Raw genomic sequence first — 25,907 nt, forward strand, 5'->3', positions numbered from 1 at the left:
GCTTATACTGCACAGGGATTTCTGAGAAGGCTGAATACTGGTTGCAAGGAATACTGTAGAGGCATGTAGTATGGTAAGTGGAGAGATGTCCAGAGTAGTGGTATCAGGAGCAGTATGTGAAAGTCCGAGAGCACAGGAGCAGCAGGAGAACAAAACCATAAGGAAAGACACAAAAAAACAATGACACCACACAGGAAATAGAGGGAGGTAGGTATAAGTAAGGAACCACCAGGTGCAAGACATGATTAGTCCAACAAGTTAACACCTAGTAGTGAGAAGGATAAAAGCACAATAGCGGCACCTCTGGTGAATTAGAGGTACTGCCATAATACATACAATGAAACACAATAATAAAGTTCAATCCAATCTCAGAGGCAGGAGCTGCCGAGATGAAGCAGCATCCTGAGTCGATGCTGCAAAGGAATCGAGGCAGATTCTGACAACTTAAATAATTTCAAACAGAAAAGAACACCCAAGCCTATGTTAATAGGAGCTCTCCTGTTTGTTTGATCTATCATTTGTGCAATTACTGCTACTATTATGTGTAGGATCATTCCTGCAGTTCACTGATTCATCTGGTTGCTAGGCAAATAGTTACAAGCTTCATTCAACTTTCAGTCTGGCAGCCTCAGGTGTGCAATCACCTACCACACTCATGCAGCTAATCATCCTGAAGTTCTGATTGGTGTTGCTTCCTTTATAAACCTCTTCCTGGCAGCATACCAGTGCTGGTGATAGATCCTGCTTTACATAGTGTGCATTGTATCCTGACCTGTTTACAGTCTGGCTGCTCACAACCTGCTGCTGTGTGCTGTCCTTTTCATCAGACAAGTGCCAGACTACACCACATTAATCCTTGCCTGTCTAGCTCAGAGTTCTGCTATTTACAGTCTAGTTGCTCAGTACCTGGTGAAGTGTGCAAGTGCCAGACTGCTACACATTAACCCTTGCCTGTCTAGCTCAGAGTTCTGCTATTTACAGTCTAGTTGCTCAGTACCTGGTGACATGTGCTGTCCACTTCATCAGACAAGAGCCAGAATACTTCACATTAACCCTTGCCTGCCTGACTCAGAGTTTTGCTAATATATCCTGGTTGCTCATTACTTCCTACTGTGTTCTGTAATCTTTACTGGGCAGGTGCTAGATCAACAACTGCTACTGTCCGAGGCAACCGAGTACTGTGGAAGGTAACAAGGTCCTTGGAACAGGGGAGAGCTGGTAAACTTTAGCCCGGGGGCAAGCACACAGCACTAGCCCATAAGTAGGGTGGTTTTTGGTACAATATATATTTATCTATATAACAATAGGCTATTTTAGTGTTGCTTAATCCATATATATATATTTATGCCCAGGCCAAGAGCTGGATTAAGGTTCTGGGGGGCCTGGGCACTTTAGACAGGGTAACCCCCTATGATGTAGCATGGTTATCATTTTAGTCAAATACACAGGCAATACTGTGTGCATTGTTAGGTGCACACAGTTCTGCCTTCATGAGCAGTACACGGTGAAGCGAGACATACCTCCCAACTGTCCTAAGCGAAACAGTCACCCAAATTCGGGACTGTCCCTCCAGATTCTGGACAGTTGGCAGACTGTCCTGCTCTCTCCTACCTGTCTTGTCACTGTCACCACTTGTGGCTGCTGGTTACTTTAATTCATTTGCTGGTTGTCTGGATCCTGGAATGTTGGAGGCCCTATTTGGAAAAAAAAAAGGGTACATGAAATTTAGAAAACTCCAACCAGTTCTAGTATTAAATCAGTAGCACCCACATTTTATAATTAGGCCTCCCTCCAGCCACAACATTAAAATAATAATATTCACATTTTCTAAATAGATCTCTTTCCCTCCAACCAACCCTGACATTAGATAGCAAACACATTTAATATATAAACCTATTTCCCTCCCTCCAAACAGCCCCAGCAATAATTTAAATAGCATTTACATTTAACAAATATTACAATTTCCCACAACAATCACAGGCATTAAATAGTACATAATCATATTTAATAAATAGACCTCATTTTCCACAAACAGCCCGCAATCAATAAATAGCTCCCAAACCACCCCAGCATTAAATTAAAGTTCCAATTACCCCATTATAAATTCATAGGCCCCAGTAATAAATTAAATTGCCCCACCATCACCGCACAAATAAAATAGCACCCAATAATTAGCCCCCACCTGCACTCCACAATTAAATTAATAGTCTACCTCCCACATTATATTAAGACCCCCGTCCCTCCCACACTACATTTACTGCCCTCCTCCCCCACACACACACACTACATTCATTTACTGCCCCCCCCCCACACACACTACATTCATTTACTGTTTCCCCACACACACTACATTCACTTACTAACCCCCCCCCCACACACACACACATTACATTCATTAACTGGCCCCCCTCACACACATACACACACACACACACACACACACTACCTTCATTTACTGGCCCCCACATACACTGCATTCATTTACTGGCCCACACACACACACTGCATTCATATGCTGCCCCCTCACACACACACACACACAGTACAGTCATATGCTGCCCCCTCACACACACACACACTACATTCATATGCTGCCCCCTCACACACACACACACACACAGTACATTCATATGCTGCCCGCTCCTACACACACACTGCATTCATATGCTACCCTCTCTCACACACACACACACACACACAATATTAACACTTACTTTGTTGTACTTACTGCCGTGTGCTGTCTGCATCACTTCACACATGGGACGGCACCTGTCATGTGGTGCACGTCCCATGTGACACGAGCTCTCAGTGATAGGCCAAATGTTTGGCGGGAGGGGGGACGGATCAGAAGCATCCGCGGCCAATAAAGAAGGTGGCTGGTCCCTCCTGAAGCAGTGGAGACTTGGGCACCGGCCCAAACGACACTTTGATCTGACCGACCCGGGGGGCACATGATCCCCTGCCCCTCGGGCCAGCCTACCCCTGCCTCAGAAAGGGAGTTGCTAAAGGTGAACATCTCGCAAAGCGGTTCTAGTAGTTGAGGATCTCACACTACTCTGCTTAACAGCCTATCTAAAGTTTGCAAAAGAAAATACACTCAATCACTCCAAATAATATGGGAAAATGTCTTCTGGTGTGATGAGAGCAATGTTGAACTTTTTGGGCCAAACAAAAAAAAATAAATTGGCGCAAGAAAGCACATCTAATTAACCAAAAAACACCATACCCACTGTGAAGCATGTTGGTGGCAATATGATGCTTTGTGGCTGATTCTCTTCAGTTGGGACATGGGCTCTAGTCAGGATAGAGGGCATAATGAATAGTTCTAAATATCAAGATAATTTGGCACAAAACCTGCTGATCTCTGTCAGAGCTGCAGAAGAAGAGGAATTTCACCTTCCAATATGATAATGATCCAAAGCACATATCCAAGTCAACCAAGGAGTGGCTTCAGAAAAGGAAGATCAAAGTCTTGGAATAGCCCAGTCAGAACTCAGACCCCAATACCATTGAAAACCTGTGGAATGACCAAAAGAGGAGTTCCCCTTGCAATTTGATGGACCTTGAACTTTTATGCAGGGAAGAGTGGGATATAATTGCAAAGTCAAGGTGTACGAAGTTGACAGAGGCTCATTCAAAAAGACTCACTGCAATAATAAAAGCAAAAGGTGCTTCCACAAAGTTTTAGTTTAGAGGTATGTACACTTGGGGCTAGATTTACTAATCTGCGGGTTTGAAAAAGTGGGGATGTTGCCTATAGCAACCAATCAGATTCTAGCTGTCATTTTGTAGAAAGTACTAAATAAATGAAAGCTAGAATCTGATTGGTTGCTATAGGCAACATCCCCACTTTTTCAAACCCGCAGCTTAGTAAATCTAGCCCTTGGTCTTTTAGGTTTTGTATATTTATTTTTCACTTGAATTTTGTTGACTGCAAGGTTACATTTAAGATGGAATATGTTCTGACATGATTTATAACAACAAAATGGATAACATAACCCAATAAGACTAAATATGCTTAGTTAAGAACATCCTAGAAACTAAAAAGAGAAAACAAGCAAGAGCACACAGACAACTAAAAAAGGAGTACACAGGAAAACATTTTCCAGAAACGTCTAACTAAACAAGGAATCCAACAAGCATACCACCACACAACACTGACACAAGTATGACTTGCCAGCAATGACAAACCTAACTACATAAACAAAGACAACCAATACAAACCCCAAAACCCATACAAGCGCAACATATCCCACACCTACCTGCCCCCAGCCCAACCACAAGTACCACCCACAACATCCCCATAACAAAAAAAATGCATATTTGAAGTATAACAACAAGACATTACCAACCCAAAGGTACACAAAACCACACCACAAAAGGCCACAAAATACCAAGCTAAACACATAACATTCCCAAGCCCACAATCGGCAATGCTATACGTCTAGACCATACTTACCAACTTTGAAATGTTGGTTTCCGGGAGCCTGCAGGGGAGGTGGGCGTGATGGGGGGCAGGGCTCTAAAATGCGCGTCATTTTGAACCCATCATTTGACAGCGGGGGGCGGGGCCAAACGCGATTCACCGGGAATCGCGGCGTTTGGGACCTAATTCTGCCCACTTCAGTAGGAAGTGGGGCACTTCCTAGTGAAGTGGGCAGATCTGGGAGATTACCACACTCTCCCGGGAGTCCGTGAGACTCTCGCAAAATGCGGGAGTCTCCCGGACATTCCGGGAGAGTTGGCAAGTATGGCCTAGACCAACAGATCAACCAAATACCCACTAAGACAGAAAAACCATGCACATTTCATCCAACACATAAACAGCGCAACACACCACCCACAAACAATCAACCATAACAGAATCATATTTTTTAAAAAAGGACAAGAAAAGTGTAAATTTTACAATTGCACTGTGAGATGAAAGGGGGTGACAAAATTGTATATGAGACTTTTTCTTTTTGATGCGGCCCAGACAATCTTAGACTTTGATTATTTGGCTCTATTGGGGTTTTGAGTTCGACATGCCTGCTATAACCTAATAGCAGGGAAATCAAAGTAGGAGAAACATAAGTTGCAAAACTAAAAAGAAAAGTATTCCAAAATAAAAAAATACTGTAAAAATATGCATTCACCATTGACAGATGATCAGTTTTCACAAATAAAAGATCCTTAGTAGGAATCAAGTCTTAAAGGAAAGTGCTTGGAATAAGAAAGAGAAGGAGGAGAATAATGCAGACACCAATGTGAGGAAAAGAGGAGAGAGAAAAAAGAATGAGGGCAAAAGAATGAAAGACCCATCATAACAAACTATATTTCATTAACTGTTTCTCAAGCATTCTCGACTCCCTTGTCCACTAACCGATGTCCGATGAACGAAAGGACACAATCTTTCAGGCAAAATGTTTCATTAGGACAAATTAAAAATATTGAAGAAAGGAACTTCACATGTGGTAAAGACCTTTCACATACTGTCAGCAATAAAGGGTTAGGCAGCCGCAGAGAGAAGCAACGGAATTAAGAACATAGTTGTCTACATTCCCGGAATATCGAGGAAACTCCTTTTCCTGGAAGGACATACCTGGGCAAGGTAAGCGGTGATGGGCCATCTTGATGTCAATCATGTCATCAAGCACCTCCCACCTCAATGAACAATGATTAGGTAGGGATTTATGAAGTTAGCGTCATCACCTGCCTTGCCCTGCTGACTTGATAACGCACATTGGACCTGATTCATTAAGGAAAGGAAAGCAAAAAAAGAGGAACTTTGCACCTTGTCAAAACCATGTTGCATTGGATGGGGATGTAAATTTAAAATGTGGGGACAGATTTATAGTTGGGTTAGGGCATGCCCTAGATCAGTTTTAAATTTCAGTGTCCAAATAAAGCTATGAAGCATTTGTGTGGTATATGAAAATGCAGCCAGTATTTAACTTATATGAAAAATAATAGACTAGTTAGCATCCCTTGCAATGTAACATGGTTTTGTCCAGGAGAAAACTTTTTTTTTTGCTTTACTTTCCTTAATCCATTAAGAAAAGTAAAGCAAAAAAAAAGTCATCAAGTCACACCCAACGCTTACCATACCATACCTCTGCAACTCTTGGAATTAAGGAATGAAAAGTAGGCAAGTTTGATTAAAAGTAATGCAAGTGGTAAACTACAGTAAAAATGCAACAACATTTGGATATAGTAGAACCAATGCTGACAGGTGTGAAGGGTTTACAAACAGTGCAGAGGCAACACCATACTTGCCAACCTTTGCATAGTTAATTCCGGGACATCCTGGGCAGGGGGCGTCGTTGGAGGGCAGGGGAGGGTGGGACGCGGCCAATTGCGTCATTTTGGCCCCGCCCCGTGACAAAATGCCGTTTCGTCGCAAGGTTGGGGCCAAAATGACGCAATTGACACGAATCATGTCATTATGGCAAATAAATTCCAGTATGCGGGATACTTGCTTGCTCTCCTGGGACTCATGTACAAGAAACTAAAAACATAGAGCAAGATAGAGCAAGAGATCACTTCTCAGATGAAGAGCATTCCCTCCCAAGTATAGAAAATCAGGCTGGAAGTATTGAGACCTCTTTTGGAGGGAGGAGAGAACAACAATTAAAAGAAGGAGTAACACAGGAAGGTAAAGAACTTCAATTAGAAACGTGTGGGAAAAAATGTTTTGCCACCTGTTACAATGGAATAATCTAAAAATAGAAAAACAGTATAAGCCCCAATAAGCGCCAATTCATTTGGACAGTCATCAAGCAAAATATACAGGGGATATAAATAGGACAGCAACACATAGCTTGAAAATAAATTTTGCAAATGTTTGTGTTGAACACTTGATTAATATTAAATAATTCATAGTAATTTCTTACTGTGCCAATTCAATCTGTATGATTTACCTACTGAGTGCCAGTTTTATGTTGAATTTTTGGTTTTTCAACTTCAAGGCTCATGTTATATTGTCCAAACATTTGTGTGGATTCATCTCTGCTGTACAGCATGTTTTATAATGTTTAAACACTGATTTTGCTGGAGGTGCCAATAAATGTAAGCTTAATTTTATTGATAATTTACATTTTAATTCCTGTGGCATTGATTAAATCAGAACCGGCTTGCTATATGGCTGGTTTATATTTGCAAAAGATCAGATTGGACACACTTGTGGGTGTTAGGTCTTTTCTTTTGGCTGAAATGTATAGTTGGTATTTTGTACAATATTTTAAATGTCCACTAGATATTAAAAGTCCAAGTTGGTAGATGTATGGTTTGGGATATTTTCAGGAGTGAGCATGACCTGAGGCTAATTAATATCTATGTGTCAGGCCCGTCCCCACACTTACAAGAAGTACACCTTCCCTCTCCACCTCCTCGCGCCCCGTTGCTAAGCAGCGGGACGCGTCCATGCCCGGCAGGCGCCGGTGCATGCAGAGAGCCGCGGCGTCCTCGTTGCTAGGCAACGGGACGCCCGTCTCTGCTTCCTGTCGGCGGTCAGCTGATTCTGACCGCTGACCCCGCTGCCACCAATGAGCCTCTCTCTCCCTCTATTTAAGGAAGACTCTGGCACCTCTAGGGAGCCAGAATGTCTTGGTCTTCCTTGTGCTCCAGCTTGTACCTATCCCTGCTGTTTCTGTGGCTCCCATTGGTTTTGACCCGGCTATCCCTGACTCCTCTTGGCTCATCCCTGTGGACTCCCAACAGGCTTTGACTCGGCTTTCCTGACTACTCTTCGGCTACTCCCTGTGGATCTCTGCTACTTCCTGGTTTGACCTCAGCTTTCCTGACTACGGCTCTGCCTATTCCCTACCGAACCTCTGCCCATACGGTGCTGATCTGGTTTGTACGACTACCCCTCATCTCTCTGGTGGCTACCTGGGAGGGCCACAATCTGCGTGCCTCTTCCGCGAAATCCAAACCTCCTTGCGGGGGTCCCTGGTGAAGACCAGGGGTACATTTAGACTCCGCGCCTCCTGGAGTAGCGGTGCCAATAAGAGAAGGTGGGTTTCCCTCACGATCAGCGTGACATATGGTTATGTCTACGGACGGTTTCGGAGAACCTTCTGCCTGTGACTTATTGTTACACTTGGCTCACAGGGTAGAAAAACAGGAGACCAAGCAGGCTCAGTTATTGCAGTGCATTCAAGGAGTTGCCGCCAGATTGGAATCATTACAGACCGCGGTGGCGTCCTCTCAAGCAGTAGCCGTGACTTCCTCCGGAGTTATTCAGCCTCCAGCAGCTCCCGCTATTACTTCAGCAGCCGCTTTACGTCTCCCAGTTCCCGGAAAAGTTTGACGGGGATCCTAGGAGGTGTCGAAGTTTCCTGAATCAATGTCTTATACATTTTGAGTGTAATTCTGGTTAATTTCCCTCCGAACGTGTAAAGGTCGCATTTATTATTTCGCTTCTTTCCGTCCAAGCCTTGGCATGGGCCTCGCCTCTTTGGGAACATAATGACCCACTGCTTCTTAACGCCTCTTCTTTAATTGAAGCCTTCCGCAAGGTGTTTGATGAACCAGGCCGAGTAGCTTCTGCCGCTTCCAGCCTCCTGAATCTACGCCAGGGTTCCATGACCGTGGGTTAGTATGCGGTACAGTTCCGTACACTATCCTCCGAGCTAAAGTGGAACAACGAAGCACTGGTCGCAACTTTCTGGCAAGGCCTGACGGATTAGGTTAAAGATGAATTGGCTGCTCGCGAGCTTCCTTCGGATTTCGATACCCTCATCGCAGGTCATGCTGGTTACAAGAAGACTATTGCCTTGTTATCTCGAAACTATTGGTGGCATAGCCTCCGCTCTAATATTCGTAAATTTGTGGCTGCATGTACAGTCTGTGCTCAAAGTAAGACACCCAGACAACCTCCATCCGGGTTACTTTCTCCTTTAACCATTTCGGATCGTCCTTGGGTCTGCCTCTCCATGGATTTCATCTCTGACCTTCCCCTTAGCAATGAGTACAATACCATTTGGGTGGTGGTGGATAGTTTATCCAAAATGGCTCACTTCGTTCCATTGTACGGGTTACCCTCCGCTCCCAAGCTTGCTTAAGTTTTTATTAAAGAAATCTTCCTTCTCCATGGATGCCTACGAGAGATCGTATCTGATCGCGGAGTCCAGTTCGTTTCTTGCTTTTGGAGGGCCTTTTGCAAGGACTTGGGAGTCAATCTGAAGTTCTCCTCTGTTTATCACCCACAAACCAACAGACAGACCGAGCGTGTAAATCAAGACCTCAAGGTATTTCTCCGTTGTTTCTCTGCCAAAAATCAATTGAAATGGAGTAAGCTTCTTCCAAGGGCCAAATTTGGTCACAATTACCATGTTCATAGTTCTTCTGGCTTTTCCCCATTCTACACCGTCTTTGGCTTCAATCCCACCTTACCGGAGTTTTCTTTTCCGTTGGCTTCTACAGTTCCGGCTGCACGCTCTCTCGTCCAGGACTTGAGTGCCATTTGGTCTGCTACTAGGAAAATTTTGTTAAAGTCCTCTCTACAGTACAAACGTTCTGCTGACCACCACAGGAGGTTGGTCCCTGTTCTTCAGCCTGGAGATTAAGTTTGGCTCTCCACTCGAAACCTCAAATTACTGGTACCATCCACAAAGCTGGTCCCTCGTTTTATTGGTCCGTTTCCCCTAACTCAAGTCATCAATCCCGTCACGTACAGATTTCTTCTTCCTCCTTCTCTCAAGGTTCACAAAACTTTTGAACCCCTAGTGCTCAACAAGTTTAGTCATTTTCCCTCCCATCCTCCTCTCATTCCAACCTCTGACGGTGTGGAGTATGAGATTAGTCGCATCCCGGAGGTTCGTCGCCATCATGGGCACTCTCAGAATCTGGTCCATTGGAAAGGATTCGGACCTGAAGAAAGGTCCTGGGTGAATGAAAAGGACCTCCATGCTCCCCATCTCATGGCTGCCTTTCTTAAAAGACTTAAGAAACACCCTTCTCGGGGAGAGGAGAGGGGTACTGTCAGGCGTCGTCCCCGCACTTACAGGAATTGCCGGTGATGGACACCTTCCCTCTCCGCCTCCTTGCGCCACGTGGCTAAGCAACGGGACGCGTTCATGCCAGACAAGCGCCGGCGCATGCGCAGAGCCGCGGCGTCCTCGTTACTAGGCAACGAGGACGCCACCGCCGACCCTGCTGCCACCAATGAGCCTCTCTCTCCCTCTATTTAAGAAAGACTCTGGCACCTCTAGGGTGCCAGAGTATCTTGGTCTTCCTTGTGCTTCAGCTTGTACCTATCTCTTCTGTTCCTGTGGCTCCCATTGTTTTTGACCCAGCTATCCCTGACTACTCTTGGCTCGTCTCTGTGGACTCCCAATTGGCTTTGACTTGGCTTTCCTGAATACTCTTCGGCTACTCCCTGTGGATCTCTGCTACTTCCTGGTTTGACCTCGGCTATCCTGACTACGGCTCTGCCTATTTCCTACTGTATCTCTGCCCACACAGTGCTTGTACGACTACCCCTCATCTCTCTGGTTGCTACCTGGGAGGGCCGCGACCTGCGTGCCTCTGCCACGAAATCCAAACCTCCTTGTGGGGGTCCCTGGTGAAGACCAGGGGTACGCTTAGACTCCGCGCCTCCTGGAGTAGCGGTGCCAATACCAGAAGGTTGGTTTCCCTCACGATCAGCGTGACACTATGTCCCCCAGAAAAAGAGCAATTTATGACTTTCTTTTTTCCCCACTACATTAGTACCTCCCATAGCAATTGTGGATGTAGTAGCAGCGTAAATCACTGTGAAGAGATTATAAGAAGCCCTCTGAACCCTCCTCGCTGGATACAGCAGCGAGGTAAGATCTGTGCAGTGCAAAGTTGTGCAGATTTTGGGATTATTGTGAACGTTTTACCAATATTGGATATTTTCTTTATTGCTTAGCAAAATATTGTAAATTATGTTATTTTTTTCAATGTATGTGTGTACGGTATGTATGTTTGTGTTTATTCTGTGTATATGTATATACACACATATAAAATGTAAAGTTGGCTCTTTGCGATATATATATATAGATATTTTTTGGCTCCTCATCTCTGACAAGTTGGCCACCCCTGGGCTAGAATAACATTAGATAAAAATATATAGAGATTTAAAAGTAAACTTTTGAAACAAAGTGTTATGAAGAGATAAGACGAATATAAGCCACTGCCAAAGTAATGATAAACGGAAAGTGTGGAGGAAACGAGTGAACTGCACATAATCCGAAGCATACAACCTCATCTGTGAAACATTGTGTCACAGACGTCTGTATTTCTCGATCCGATTCAGGACCCTTGGGTCTAGCTGGAGCAAGAGTGAAACGAAACCTAGATGCCTTGATGATCTCTCTGCTCATCTAGAGTCCTCAGAGTAGTGTAAACAGTATAGGAGTCTTAGGACTGGAATATGTGCCTGAGTACTGAACTGGAATCCAGCGTAACAATTGAGTGGAACTGTTCGTGGGAACTCAATCCCGGCTCCTGTAGCCAGGCACACGGGACTGGAACCCACTAATAGGAACTCAGATATGAAACACACAGAAACTCAGTACAGAACAAACTGGAACCGGAGACAGGGACTAGGAACTGAGAAGCGTGACACGGAATGGCGAACACAGGACTATGTGGCAGCCACAGACTTGGAACCCACAGGCAGATAAACAGAACTGAAAATAAGACCTAGAGACTCAGAACCAGCCTTAGCAACAGAAAAGGTAATACCGGTAAAGCCACTGGTACTGCTGAATAGATGGTGCAAAGTTCTTACTGATGTAAGCACTCTTGCTGAATGCAGAATATTGCAGGAAGATGAGCAGCTTTGAAGTGCAAAGTACTTGCAGGATGCTTGTCTATGTACACATGTACACAGAACATGATCACTTTGTAAACACAGGGAATCAGGAACAGTGCAGGAACAACTGGAACCAAGAACTATCCTCAGGGGAGAATTGTGTTGTTCTGGCAATGAACAGATCTCAGCAGCATGTTTAAATAGGGTGTTTCAAATTATTTGCTGCACAGTTCATGTGATCACAGCTGCTGAATCTGGTTGGTCTGGAATGATCACCTGACTGCATCCAAGATGGCCGCATCCATGCAGAACAAACAGTATGGGGTAAATGTATCAAAGTGTGAGCTTGCCAGCATGTTTAAATTGCGGCAAATCGCGGGTTTTATTTACAGTATTATAGCTTACGCAAGTAGCGTTGCGCATGCACAATGAGCTACGTTACTTGCGTAAGCTCTATTTACTGTATTAGGTGATTCCCCCACTAGCGTGGGAAAATGACATAATACAGTAGTTATAGCTTACGCAATGAACCGGACCTCCTACCTAGTAGGAGGTGTTAGCGGCGGCTCCAGAGTTTTTTTATTTTTCTTCAATCAAGATTACAGTGTCGTGGAATGTACAAATATGGGGCCCTCCTGGCCAAAGCAAAGAAGACTTCAATCAACAAGGGGCCCCTTCTGGACGAAGTGATGAAGATATTATTCAAGCCATTTTGGAAGTATAATTTTGCTGGGACTGGGGCAAGTCAAAACTTTTGGAAGTATAATTATTAAGGGACTGGGGCAAGCACGGACCTTTGGAAGAAGAAAGAAGACATCTTTGGTGAGTATTTGGGGTGTTTTTATTTTTAATAAATGTATGTGGTGTTTACTAGGGTGCTGTTGTTTATTTAACATTTTTTTTTGTGGAACTACAGGTCCCAGCAAGCCAGGGATGTCAGGGCATATTGGCACTTGTGGTTCTCCAAGTGCCAACATGCCCTGGCTGCCGAGGGTATGCTGGTGCTTGTAGTTATACAAGCAGCAGCATGGCCACACTGTTTTTGGCAACCTGGCTGGCTGGGACTTGTTGTTCCACAAAACAAAATGGCGTCTGTTTATTTTTTTCATTCTTTATCGTCGTATTACCTTACTACCCACAGCCCAGGGGTAGCAGGAAGAGCCCTAGTGCTATCAGCACTGGGCTGGTTCTTTTTTAGGGGGGGGGGGGGGGGTGCTCATTTTTTTTGGTGGACCCCACTCCCTAGGGAATCCAGCCCAGCGCTGAACAGTCTAGGGTTGGTTAGTCATTATGGCAGGGGGACCCCTGCCGTGTGTCCCACTGCTATAGTGCCGCCAACCCTGGCTGGTTTGCCTAGTGCTGGTAAAGTGAAAATTGGGGGGAGCCCACGCCAAATTTTTCCCCGATTTTCACGGGACCAGCACTAGTCAGGCAGCACTAGGGTTAAGCATGAATAGCGGGGAAACCTCAGGTTTTTCTTTTTTCAACTTTTATCTATTCTTTAACATTTTAACACTGCCAGGGCAGTGTAACAGTGATGTGTTTCTACAACACGCTGCTATCAAGCAGCATGTTGTATCTGGCGTGTTTTGAAGCAAACTCTCCTGAGTTTGCTAACTCGCAGCTTCATACATTTGAGAGCTGTATAGCTGCAGTGGCAAACAGTCGGGAGTTTAATCTCTGGCCATTTTGCAAATAGCGATTTTGACAGAAGCAGAAATCTGGCGATTTTGCATGAAATCTCAGCTTCATACATCGGCGAGTTTCAACTCTCCCGAGAAAATCGCTGGAGTTGCAAAATCGCACTTTGATACATTTACCCCCATGTGTTTGTTTACAAACAGAGTTGTGATGGACAGGAATGCTTCTGGCATTCAATAGGGATTCGGGTAGCCATGATATAACAGCGGCGGATGTGGTAAGTACGGCTAAGATCTCGATGTGTGACACATTGTTTAGGTAGTGTCATGCTTTTCTACCTCTGGAACTGGTTCATCATCTTTATTGGCAAAGGTAACATGAAGAAACATCTTGTCTACCTATTCACAAGTAAATACCTCAAGACTCATAGGCAACTAACTGCATCAAGTTCCCCAAAACATGCTACCAACACAACCAAGGTGTTCCTCAAGGCTGAAGAAAATGGGAAGTCTTGGACTGGCCAAGCCACTCTCTTGATTTAATTTTATATGTGAGAATGCATTTCACTTCTGAAACAGCATAATGCAACCAGTAATCCACAGAACAAACAGCTGCTTGGTAAGAAAGAGGAAACTTACGTTTGATGAAGCTATTGGGTTACAGTAGTAGAATGGAGAGTGCTGAACAAGGAAGCCAAAATAACTATTATAACTATTGCTGGATGGCTAACCTGGATTTGAATTTGTTATAGATTCTTTTTCACTTAATAGTTCTCTTTTTCTATGTGGTATATACTGAACCTGAATTATGACACATAATAGAATCTGTGGTTTTTCCGATTTTAGACTGCATTTTTTTTTACTTAGAGTAATTATGATGTATTGCAAATAAGTGATTTTAAATAGATTTCTTGCAGACAGAGTTGTATATTTAATAATTATTTTGATACATACAAAGTTTTGAGGAGGGTAAGAATACACGTAGTTTGCACTATTGCCTTTTGGGGTTTTTTCTTGGCTGCACTAATGTGTGCTATTTTCTTCAATATATAATAATTTTTTATGACCTGTGTGTTGTCATTGGCTTTATTAAGATAAAATAACTACCAAGAGATCATGTGAGTTTTTAATAGCAAATATATAGTAAACAATTACACACAATAAATTGAGATTATAACGTATTTAGAGCATTTAAGGTAGCTGCCCTTTTAAATGCTCTAAATGTGATTACCATCTAACTTTATTGTACGTTTATACAATTTATTTGTTATTAAAAATTCACTTGATTTATTGGTATTCCTTGTCTAGCTCCATTCGTGCTATTACTGTGACTAACTAACCATATAAGGTGCAATGAACTATTGTGTTTTCCTTCCGTCTTCGTTTAATGAACTTAGGAAAAGTCGTTATAAGTAATTTGGAAAATACAGGTATAATCAAGGGGGCTGATTATGGTATAACCTGGTGTTTGCAATAAGAAATGGTGGTGGTTTTGAAGGGGGGGGGGGGTTCACTTAACATTTCAGTTTTACTTTACCAGTATAGCAACTCGCCCACTTATTGTCCCAGCAAAATTCATCTCAGGAGAAGCATATAATCCATGTGTGTATTGCATACTTGCCAACATTTGTTTTCTTTCTTCCGGGAGATGCCGGCTGGGACGTGGGCGTGCAGGGGGCGGGGCGCCGAAACCGCGTCATTTTGATTCCGGGAGAATCGCGGCGTTTAAAACGAATTTTGCCGATCAGGGCGATTGCCACACTCTCCCGGGAGTCCGGGAGACTCTCGCGAAATGCGGGAGTCTCCCGGACATTCCGGGAGAGTTGGGAAAGTCAGTGGAGAGGAAATGGGAGAGCCAAACAGCAAAGCTGTAAAGGAATTGGGCTAGGGGGCCAAGTGGACTATATACAACCGCAATATGGACAAAGAATAATTGAATGCAAGGAACCTCAAAAAGGAGAATAAGAGTTCAGGGAGAATGACGTTTTAGACGCAGCCAGGAGATAGCAGGATGCCCAATCCGCCACCATGATGATCACCATGAGGAGTGTTGGAGAAAGAGAAACAACTACATGAGGGAGTTGTAGAGGGGAGGTAGTGTCAGAGGGAGAGATCCAGGTTTCCGTGAGAGCAAGGAGAGTGAATAAGCCAGAAATTAAAATATCATGTAAGTAAGTAAGGATGTAAGCTTGTTACAGAATGTAACAAGTGTTCCAGATTGTATGAGAGTATGGGAGGTGACTGCAGGTGGGGGTGGGAATATGGTTGGTTGGGTTGGAGGTACGTTGTGGATGGAAAGTTCTATTACAAGTGGTGGAGTGGGAGGTAGGGATAGGATGATGGGCCTGATTCAGTAGGGCAAGCATTCTGAGCGAAACCCATGCTCAGAATTTTCACGCCTCTATTTCAGCTTTGCGTGTGCCTGAATTCATCAAGCCATAGATCTTGACATCAGTGGGGTGTGGAATTCAGGTACAGAGCTGCTGCAGTACACAGGCGCTGCAGGTACTTATGTACCTATTAGCGTCTGCTGAGCCGGCATTACATTCAGCGAACCCACCAGCTCTTTACTGTATTAAAAAAAAGCTTACAAAAAAATAAGCATGGGGTTCCTCCCTCCTAATGCTATTAACCTTAGTGCTGCCAGGCTAGTGCTGGCTTTGGGGAAATCAGGGGAAAAAATGCCTGCCTCCCCCCGATTTTGCTGATTTTACCAAAACCAGCACTAGGTCAACCAGTCGGGTTGTGTGGCCCTATAGCTGGGGGACACGCAGCAGGGGTCCCCCTGCCATAATGACAAACCAAACCCAGGCTGTTTAGCACGGGGCTGGATTCACTAGGGTTTGGGGTCCACAAAAAAAATGACTGGGCTCACCCTCTAGGAAGATCCAGCCCCGTGTTGAAAGCACTAAGGCTCTTCCTACACTTATGCAAAGGGATGAGGAAGGGTAGGGGATAATTCGGGATGGTGAGGAGAGGCAACATGTCAGAACTGTGTAAGAAGGGAGTTTAGTTGGAGTACTGATAAAGTTGCAGGAGGGTTTAATTGCGGAAGTAGTAGGATGCAAGGGGTGCAGTGCTGGAGACCTTGTAGAATGTTTGAAATTGGAGACTGGGCCAATGTCCAGTCCAAACCCAATTCAAACTTCAGATACAATTCTTCATGCTTGAAATGACATGCTTTAAGATGCAGGGTTGAAGATGCTAGCCTCAGCTTTAGCTTGCTGTTACAATACTGTTCTTAAATAGCAGCAAGCGAATTACATGTGCCTTATAAAATATAATGAAATACAAACCACTACATCTGTTGTTTACCATTTTAAAAATCCAACAGGAATATTCTTTCCTTAGGCCCAAAGCAAATGGCAAATAAGTAATCTAAATAGATGGCCATGACTTTATATAATATAGTCGCAATGATAATGAACAAAGAACTATCAGCTGGAGGGGTCAATACACATGCAGCCAGAAGCAGGTATATAGTGCTTGAGGTGTCATCATCATCATCATCTTCACATATGCAGTCCTCCAATACCAAAAAAGATACGCCTTCATAGAACTGTATCTGGGGATGAGTCAAAGTCACATTAGATGGCATCTCCAGGGGACAGGCTACATTTGTACATGCCCTAACTGTACTTAAATTATGCCTGCCTGTCCATTTCTGTAAGCCTAAGATATAGACAAACCTAGATACAGATGCAGTTTTGTGTGCAGTAGGTAGGAACTGTATATATAGTTACATCATACTTGCCAACTTTTCCTCGTTGGCTTCAGGAAGATCCCGGGGGAGGTGGGCATGCTGGGGCGGGGCTTGATGAATCGCATCATTTTGGCCCTACCCCGTAAATGAATGATTGTCACCATTTTGGCCAATTACAGCAGGGGGCTAAGATGACACAATATTTGCGTCATTAAACCCCGACCCCACCACTTATCTATTGCGAGGGCGAGAACCGGGAGGTTGCCCTGCACTCCCTTGAGACCGGGAGGTCTCCCAGAAATGCGGGAGTCTCCCGGACATTCTGGGAGAATAGGCAACTATGCGTTAAAGAAAAGCAGCTAATGAATCTCTAGAGACGGAAGTGTCATTTACATTTCTGTCTCCATTACTGAAGTCATGTTGTCTTACCTGTCAGTATTTGATTAAATCTTGGTCTCCATGAATATGGCTACCTCCATAGGCATCAATACATGGACATAGGGCACAATTTCTGAACTGTGTCATCATGCCACAGATGGCGAAGCCAACCGCGTCTTTTACTGGCTCAGTATCAGGGAGAATGCCAGACTCTTCTGGGAGTGAGGGAGATTACCCCTTTTTCAGGGAGTCTCCCTGACATTCAGGGAGAGTTGGCAAGTATGAGTTACATCACAAAAATTGATGTACTCCCAACTCTGAATGGGGCCAAATAGTTTCACAATAAAAACCAGAGATTTACGGCATTCATATTAAAAACAAGTGTCAGACCACAAGAAAAGATGCTGACCCTCACAGACCAGCAATAGACTGCCAGTTTAACTCAAACTCATTTAATCAACGGAATTTAAGTTAATTTGTCCTGGCTGAGTGAGTACAATGAGTAATGGGTCAGTATAAAAGTAGAATAGGTGTAATTAGCATTAGTATTTTATTGCATTTCAAATAGAGATGAGGGAATTGCTCCAATTCGATTAACAATTGATTCAGCCATAAAAGTTGTAATTCCGCAAATCAATTCAGTGATTTGCTGGTTATACCATTGTTCTTGCATAACTCGGTTACTCTAGCCCCAAAATGTTCTTTTATCTCTCTGGTGTAACTAGTTTGAATGGGAGCTAAGACAGAATTTTTAACATTGTTTTTACACTTTTGATGTTTTAGTTTATTGTTTGTTGCAATCTTAATTAAAAGCATACAACAATAAATGAAACCACATATTGCACTATTTAGTAGATTAAAAAACTGTTTCTTTAAATTTATTTCTGGTTACAATTTTCATAAAATATATCACAATTAATTTGAGCCCCAAATTGCAATTTTTATTTTGACTAGAAAAAGGTGTTTTTAAAATGTTAAATATTTACGGTCACAACTGGTATTAATAATATTACAAGATATTAAACCAGCTATTGCCATATTTATTTGACTGGAAAATGCATTTATAATAGAGAACATATTTAGGTGCATTATATCAATAAGTAATTTGATTCATGTATTGTGTGTTTTGTTGAAAAATATTTTAATTTATTAACATAATTAAGCAGTGCAATATCAATATATAAAACAAAGAGAGAGTAGAGAAAGGTTTCTCTTTTATACAGCTAGGAAAAATGAGTGACAAAATGGCTATACGTTATTTGTATAGGGTAATGGTCATGTGGTTTTGGCTGTTGTTTTGCGATTGGCTCTTTTTCTTTTGATTGTGTTTTGTCTATTTCTATTATAGGCATTTGTGAATCTTCAAACTTTTACTGAATCAAGGTCGATTTGTAAATTTATTTGCAAGGGTCGAATCTGAAAAATATATACAATTTCAGTTTCAGTGTCACACGCCGGTCCCATAGTTAGGTGCCGGCGCTGTGACTTTCCCTTTAAGAACCTTGATTCTGCTTGCTTCTGCCTCAGAGACATTACTTTCACAGGTGTTCCTGGCTACTGTGATCTGGACCTCCTCCTGAACCTCATTGGTCCTGGAGCACTATATTAACCTCCCATGGTTATGGGCTCATTTCCTGTTCTTCGTGTTACTCTGGTTGCATTTGGATCTGGCTGTGCACCTTTTCCTTCCGTGTGTCCGTTACCTGCTTGCTGGACTATACTTCTTACCGCTGTTCACCTGCAAGCTGCAAACTCCTCACTGCTGTTCACCTGCAAGTTGTAACTCCTTACCGCTGTTCATCTGCAAGCTACAAACTCCTCACCGCTGTTCACCTGCAAGCTGCAAACTCCTCACCGCTGTTCATCTGCACGCTGAACGAGTATCGTGAGTTGTTGCTAAACCTGTGCCTTATCTATTGGTTCACCTTTACGTCTGGCTGGCTAAGATCGCTGCATCTCGCTGTTAGAGCTACTATCAAGTTACTTGTCACCTGTAGTTCCACGTCTGACATGGGTTATCCTTACTCTGCTGTTACCTGTTTACTGGACTGTTATTGTGAACTACTTGTTGTGCCGGTGGCTAGTACTTGGGCTCAAGTTACGTGTCTCTGTTCATTTGCTTCATACTACAGCGAACTTACCATTGCAGTTACAACGAATCCTGCTACCTGTAGTTCCACGCATGGTTCAGATACTACACACGTCTCTGCTACTTCTAGGCAACATTCTACTGCACATGTCAGTGTTCATCCAAGTCCTTGGGTGATGTTTAACGCTTGCTGTGCTACTTAATAAGAATCACAGTGTTTCCAGTACCACCTGCTACCACATGCTGAGTCATCTCTACTCTCGGATCAGCTAAGTTCTATATACTACTCTGTTTGGACTGTAAGCTGTACCAGTGATTCACATTCATCTGCTGTGTGGTTCTCTATTGGATCCTAGTGTTCTTGTTTATCATCACTGCGTTGAACTGTATATCATCTCATCTCATGCTGTTGCCAAGGGTTACCGACTATGAAGTAGCATATGTGATTAATGTCTGCATTACAACGAATTGCCGTGTATTCATCTTTGCCAAAATATTTATCCAATTCCTTCCATTCCTGTTGTACCAACATTCAATATAATACGTTGCAGCACTACTACTTTCTCCTGTTATTATTAATGCTTATAAGCCGTGAATTTATCCTGAGAATATTATTGTGTTCTGCCTCCACCATCCTCTATATTAGAGGCAAGTGATTTGCAAAAAACCTCAGAGCCGTGACATTCAGATTAATTTGCTCATCTCTAATTCCAAGCACCTGAATAAACAATCAATATGATCAATGACCCTTATTTTTTCTCACAAGATGACTGAACTGGACTCAAAGTTTGAATTATGAAGAAATGACAGTAACATACTGTAGTGACTGATTAGAACCATTTCCCACACAAGCAAGACTCCACAGGTAACACTTGTTGCTATGACAAACAACAATTTGTACAAAAGCCCACACTGGAAATACGTTAGAGAGACTGAAGGAAAAGTATTATTTTTACCAGAGACTAATAAAAGTGTCATATGTGCCCTGGACAAACATTTTAGCCTCATTCCATCTAAATCAAAACCATGATACTCAAAACCATAAAAATATATGTCATAACAAGATAACATTTGCTAAGATAGTAAACGTTGATAAGATTGGATAAGGATCTCACAAATTACCACTGCATGTAGATATTACTGCAGTGTATTCAAGAATCTTTACATATGTTAACATTACTTATGCATTATATTAGTGTTATCTCTATTTTGTGTCATTATTCTTAGGAAGTTAAATTTGACCAGTGATAAGCTCAGTTTGATTACAAATCCAATCATTCACTGGAACCCTCTTACATCCTGGTTTCCCAGGACAGCTATGGTTTAGTAAAATTTTAACTGGATATATCTGTCACGAATCAGGGTCTTAGTCCTGTTTACACCACTAGGCGGTACCATATCACCGTACATCTCCATTTTGGTCGAAGGCAGCATTCTATCCTGGCACAAGTGTGACTTCTGTCTGCAGTACTGGAGGCTGCCATCTTGGGTTAGACATTTGCTAAAACATCCTGCCGAGTCTGAACACCTGATCTTACACACCAATTAGCTCCCTTTGCAGACTATAAGAGTCTTCTCCTATAGTCAGCAAATTGCCAGTGCAACACTTTCATAGTTACTGCTTCCAGACTACCACAGTTGCTGTTTGTTTGCTGCTTCACCTTGTCTGCTGTATACAGATCTCAACAATCAATCCTTCGTGTGAATTCAGCTTCATCCTGTTTGCTACTTCATTCCACCTGCTGTATGCAGATTTCTACCAGTTACTCACTGAGAGAATTCAGCCTCAACCTGTTGCTAAAACATGGACTTCAACCAGTTACTCTCTGAGTGAGTTCAGATTCATCCTGTTTGCTGTTGTATGGATTTCAAACCATCAACCCTTTGTGTGAATTCAGCTTCATCTTGTTGCTGTTATATGGACTTTAAACCATTAACCCTTAGTGTGAATTCAGCTTCACTCTGCTTGGTGAAATAAAGACTTTGGCTATTTATTCCTTGTGTGGATTCACCTTCATTTTATTTGCTAGACATCTCTGTGTCTCGGGGTACTGACTTCCAGTTCCAGGCCTACCTCAGGTTCTGAGTTGTCCAGGGCCAGCTCCAGGCTTATTCTCTTCAGGAGGTTGCCACCCCCTGTATAGTCTCTGCCTGAGTTCTGACTCTTCCCAGTCCCAGTTGTGGTACTATATTCCTCTGAGTTTCTGAGTTCTTGGTGGTATTGAGTCTCTAAGCGTGGGGTGAGGTCCTTCCTGTTTCCACGTCCAGGTTCCAGTCTATCAGGTCCAGATTCCAGTCGTTTAATCCAGTACAGAGTCCAGCATTCCTCCTAACATCTGGTCTACAGGAATAGAGGTACCCCTATGAGCAAGACACTCATCTGGCCTCCCAGTTTCCACTGCACCCCTGCCACAGCTAGCCCCAAGGGTCCCGAGACGGATCCTAGAAACCCTATTGCCGTGACAATATCTTAGACACTGTCAGACAGTGTCACCGCTAGCTGCACCCCAGCATCCTGAAGAGTCTTTCAATAATAGCAGAGCTGTCTGAAGATAAGCTCCCTTATGTTTTGCAGCCTGCTGCTGAAGTGCCCAACCAAAACTAGAGTTGTGATGCTGTCCACTGACAGTGCCTGAGCACATGATCCTCAGGACTTGGACTGCTGCATGCCATGTGTGAATTCAATACGCTAACTTGCTGGAGCAACAGTGCAACCAGCTAAAAACCAACCACAGCTAAGTGGGCAGCAGCTACTGTAGACCTGGGGCAAATGTGATCTGGCCCTCATAAAAAGAGAATGACTGTTGAGCAAACAGGCTCCTGGCTGATTAGAGCCCAGGTATTTTGCAACGACTGCATCAATGATAATTCTGACCTGTATGACATCACTATCTTGGATTTGTGATTAAATAAATAGGAGGCCTATCCATCAGGGTGCTTTCCTGCCTCTTATGATGCTTGAGGCTGCCCCTTAACTATCCCTAACACCCAGTGCACAATCCTGGTGGAAATTACTGTTTCCCTCATAAATTGACTGCATGAGGAAGCACAAGGTGATATAGATGTCAGTCACTGTGTTATTCCTGATGGCATCACTGTATGAGTATTGTGGTTACTGACAGGAGAATTAGAATAGAAGCACATTAGGTGCAGATTAGAAAGGATACTTTCTTTCTCTGTGTGGTACATTGTCATTCATTACCCTCATACAATGATTGCATTAAAAAGCACACAGTGATTGATAAGTGTGTCATCATAAGCTTTCTTATGGAGTGACTGACTATGCAAGGGACGAAAGAAGTGATGGTAAGTTGGGAAAATAAGGTAACAATCTAGTCTTTGCCTATAGTAGAATTGTTAACTTGCTCATGGTGGTAATAACCTTTCCCAAAAGATATGTCAGTATATCAATACTAGGAAAGGTTTAACTACTTTGGCAACAGTGCGTCAAACTATTTCTATGTAAAAGGCTGCATATATGCTATAACTATAACCTTTGTGATCCAGATGCTATCCAAAAACTACATCATGCAGTAGATTCTCTGGTGAGTTTTGTTCACCATCGGATCTCCAGCTTGTTGGCCTTCTCAACTTCTAATTTGTTACGTGGGCAGTTAGTAGGTTAAATCCGCCAAACAACTTGGTAAACGAAATAGCTGCTTATTCTATTATAACTAATGTAACTAAAAGTTTCACTATCGTCAGCCAAGTATAGTGTGAGCCATAGCACCCAATTGCAAAGTATACATTGATTACCAAGCCAAACCTACGATTGTTATTTAAACCAATTTATCACATTCTTATGCCAGAAATAATTAAATCATTGTTAGAACTGTTCTTGTTTTCATTCTTTAATTTACCTACCATTAATTGCATTGGAAATAAAAATATTATACATTGAATACATTGCTCACAGTACTCATTGCTGCAATACCACCTACTGATTTGTGAATGAGAGGGTGAATGCGAGGGAGAGAGAAGGTATAAACACAATAAAGACAGATGAAGAGAGGATGCAGACACACTAATGGGAAAGAGAAAGGCATATTTGTATGGTCATGTGAATCTAAGAGGAGGGTGACTCCATCTTGTGCTGAATGCATCTCACACAGAAGCGGGGAACCATCACCCCTGTCATACAAATTAAAGATAGAAAATGTGCCGTTTCTATAGAAACAGCCATTAATTGAGGCCTGTTAGGACACATAGCCAACACATAAATATCAAACTGTCTACATGCTAAAATCCATTTTAAATGTGTTTTAATTAAAAACAAGAAAAATTATTTATGGAAAATAAAGGTGGATGTGCTAGCAAAATGATCAATTTGAAAGCAGTAAGAACAGGTTGTCATGACAAAAAGGAAAAAGTGTAAATTTCACAGAAAGGGAGGTAAGAAAAACATGAGAGAAGCGTCAAGGAGTGAATAGCATGTAAATAATAAATGTATTGGATGACAATTTACAGGACAGTTTTCTATCGGAGATGGAAACCTATTGTATATACCATCTAGGGATATACTGTACAAACCAATGCTATATTACTAAGAAACCTAAAGATCCAGTTGTTTCCATTGAGTAAATTATATTTGGGCCAGGTCTAACCTTATTATCCATGGTAAAGTTTTCTATTAGGACATTTCGGGAGTATGGTATATGTGAAAATATTCATAGTCTGGTAAAATCTGCGATTGATGACAATTTAATGTCCAATGTAACAATATTCTCAATAAATATTTTCTTTTCTGTTTTATATTGCTATTGTTAGTCTGCAATATTCTGTTTTGAATGTCCTTAACAACTGCTGAGGCCTGCAACATGTGGCAGCACATTATGTCACATACTCAGAGAACTGACAGCCAAGTGTATACAAGGTAAGATGACTAGACCTCCTCTTTAAGTGTGAACGCATAGAAAAAATAAATATGAAAATGCAGTATATTTTTTCCAATACTGTATGTCTATTAAAGGGTAAGATTTCCCATTGATAAATGCATATAAAACACAGTAAAGTATTAAATATGAATACAGATAACACAGTATATCAGATAAGGATACACAATCTACCTATTATTCATTTTAATCATGACTATGTCAATATATACAAAAAATCTCTTACACCCATCTCTGTTGCATAACAGTTCACAGCCAAATGCACATTCTGCATGGTGCTTACAGTTGCACTGAATACAAACCAAGAACAATACTCTTTTAAAGCTACTCTTTTAAACCCAATAAAGGCAGGTAGATATCCTCATAATGATGAACCTTTAGGCTACATGCACCAGTGGGGAAAAATAAAATAAATAACGAAAAAACGATTCCTGAAATCGAAATGGCACACTTCCATTAACCCTTTATTGCAAACATGGTGTGTTGATATAATGTTACTGAATATTGAAATTTTAACAATTCATTATCTATATAGACACAATGCTTTTTTTTCCTATTAGTCACAGACACACATTATAGAGGGTGTACAATATGCTATTAGAGAAAGGGGCCTGAATGGCATTGCGTTGCTGGACCATCAGACCTAAAAATAGCACAAAACCCCCCTATTTTATAATGTACATTGACCTATAGACAATCAACACAATAAGTCACCGATCCCTCTCCTGTTACTCTACTATCCCTGCCTTGTATTTCTAATTGCCAAATATACAGAAGATATTTACCTTCAGGATACTCCTTCAAGCTGCAATTGTTCTATGCCTTTTGCTCTCAACATAGGAATGATCTGTTGCTGGGTGGATGGATGAAATGCTTGGGTGGATGGATGAAATGTTTGTTTCACCATCCAACCTTACATCTCCTGATGCTAAATCCAGTCCTCCAGTGACACCCACACTGCCCTCTTTCCTTGGCACTGCAGACTGTACTCTTCCTCTCTCCTCTCTGGAAGATGTGAGTGGGATGCAGAAGCAGAGAAGGGAGGGAGAGAAAGATGGGAGGAGGGGCAATCTCCAAACCCACTGATTTGCAATCATACACACAAACGCAGGGTAAAGGTAGGGGGCAGTGCCAGCCAGTGTCAAGCAGACACTACTGCATAACTGTTCCTGAACATGCTGCACAGAAAGCTTCTGATGCCAACCTGTGGCACTGATTGTGGACAAGAGGCAATCCAGTCATCAGTCCATCTGCCTAATGATAATGGAGATACTTCATTTTACATTAACAATTTTTTTTCTTTCACAGAATTTACTGTAATTTATTATATATTGTTTTCTTGCTATAAAATATTCACATTAACCTGCATGGAGAGGTATGAATTGTGTCATATTGTGTTCAAAGAAAATCATATCAATTTTTAAATCCAAATTAAGTAATT

The 25,907-nt window shown here is 42.4% G+C and overlaps 1 protein-coding gene across 1 annotated transcript in view; it reads right to left on the minus strand.

The window, feature by feature from the left end:
* LRRN2 (leucine rich repeat neuronal 2) overlaps window positions 1-25,508 on the minus strand; it is a 41,945-nt gene extending 16,437 nt beyond the window's left edge. The window contains exon 1 of the mRNA XM_075196087.1: window positions 25,252-25,508. The gene's annotated coding sequence lies outside the window, so the exon portion shown is untranslated. The remainder of the gene's footprint in view (window positions 1-25,251) is intronic.
* Between the last annotated feature and the right edge of the window lie 399 nt (window positions 25,509-25,907).

Source organism: Mixophyes fleayi, chromosome 2 (genome assembly GCF_038048845.1).
Source record: "Mixophyes fleayi isolate aMixFle1 chromosome 2, aMixFle1.hap1, whole genome shotgun sequence".
Taxonomy (NCBI): Eukaryota; Metazoa; Chordata; class Amphibia; order Anura; family Limnodynastidae; genus Mixophyes; species Mixophyes fleayi.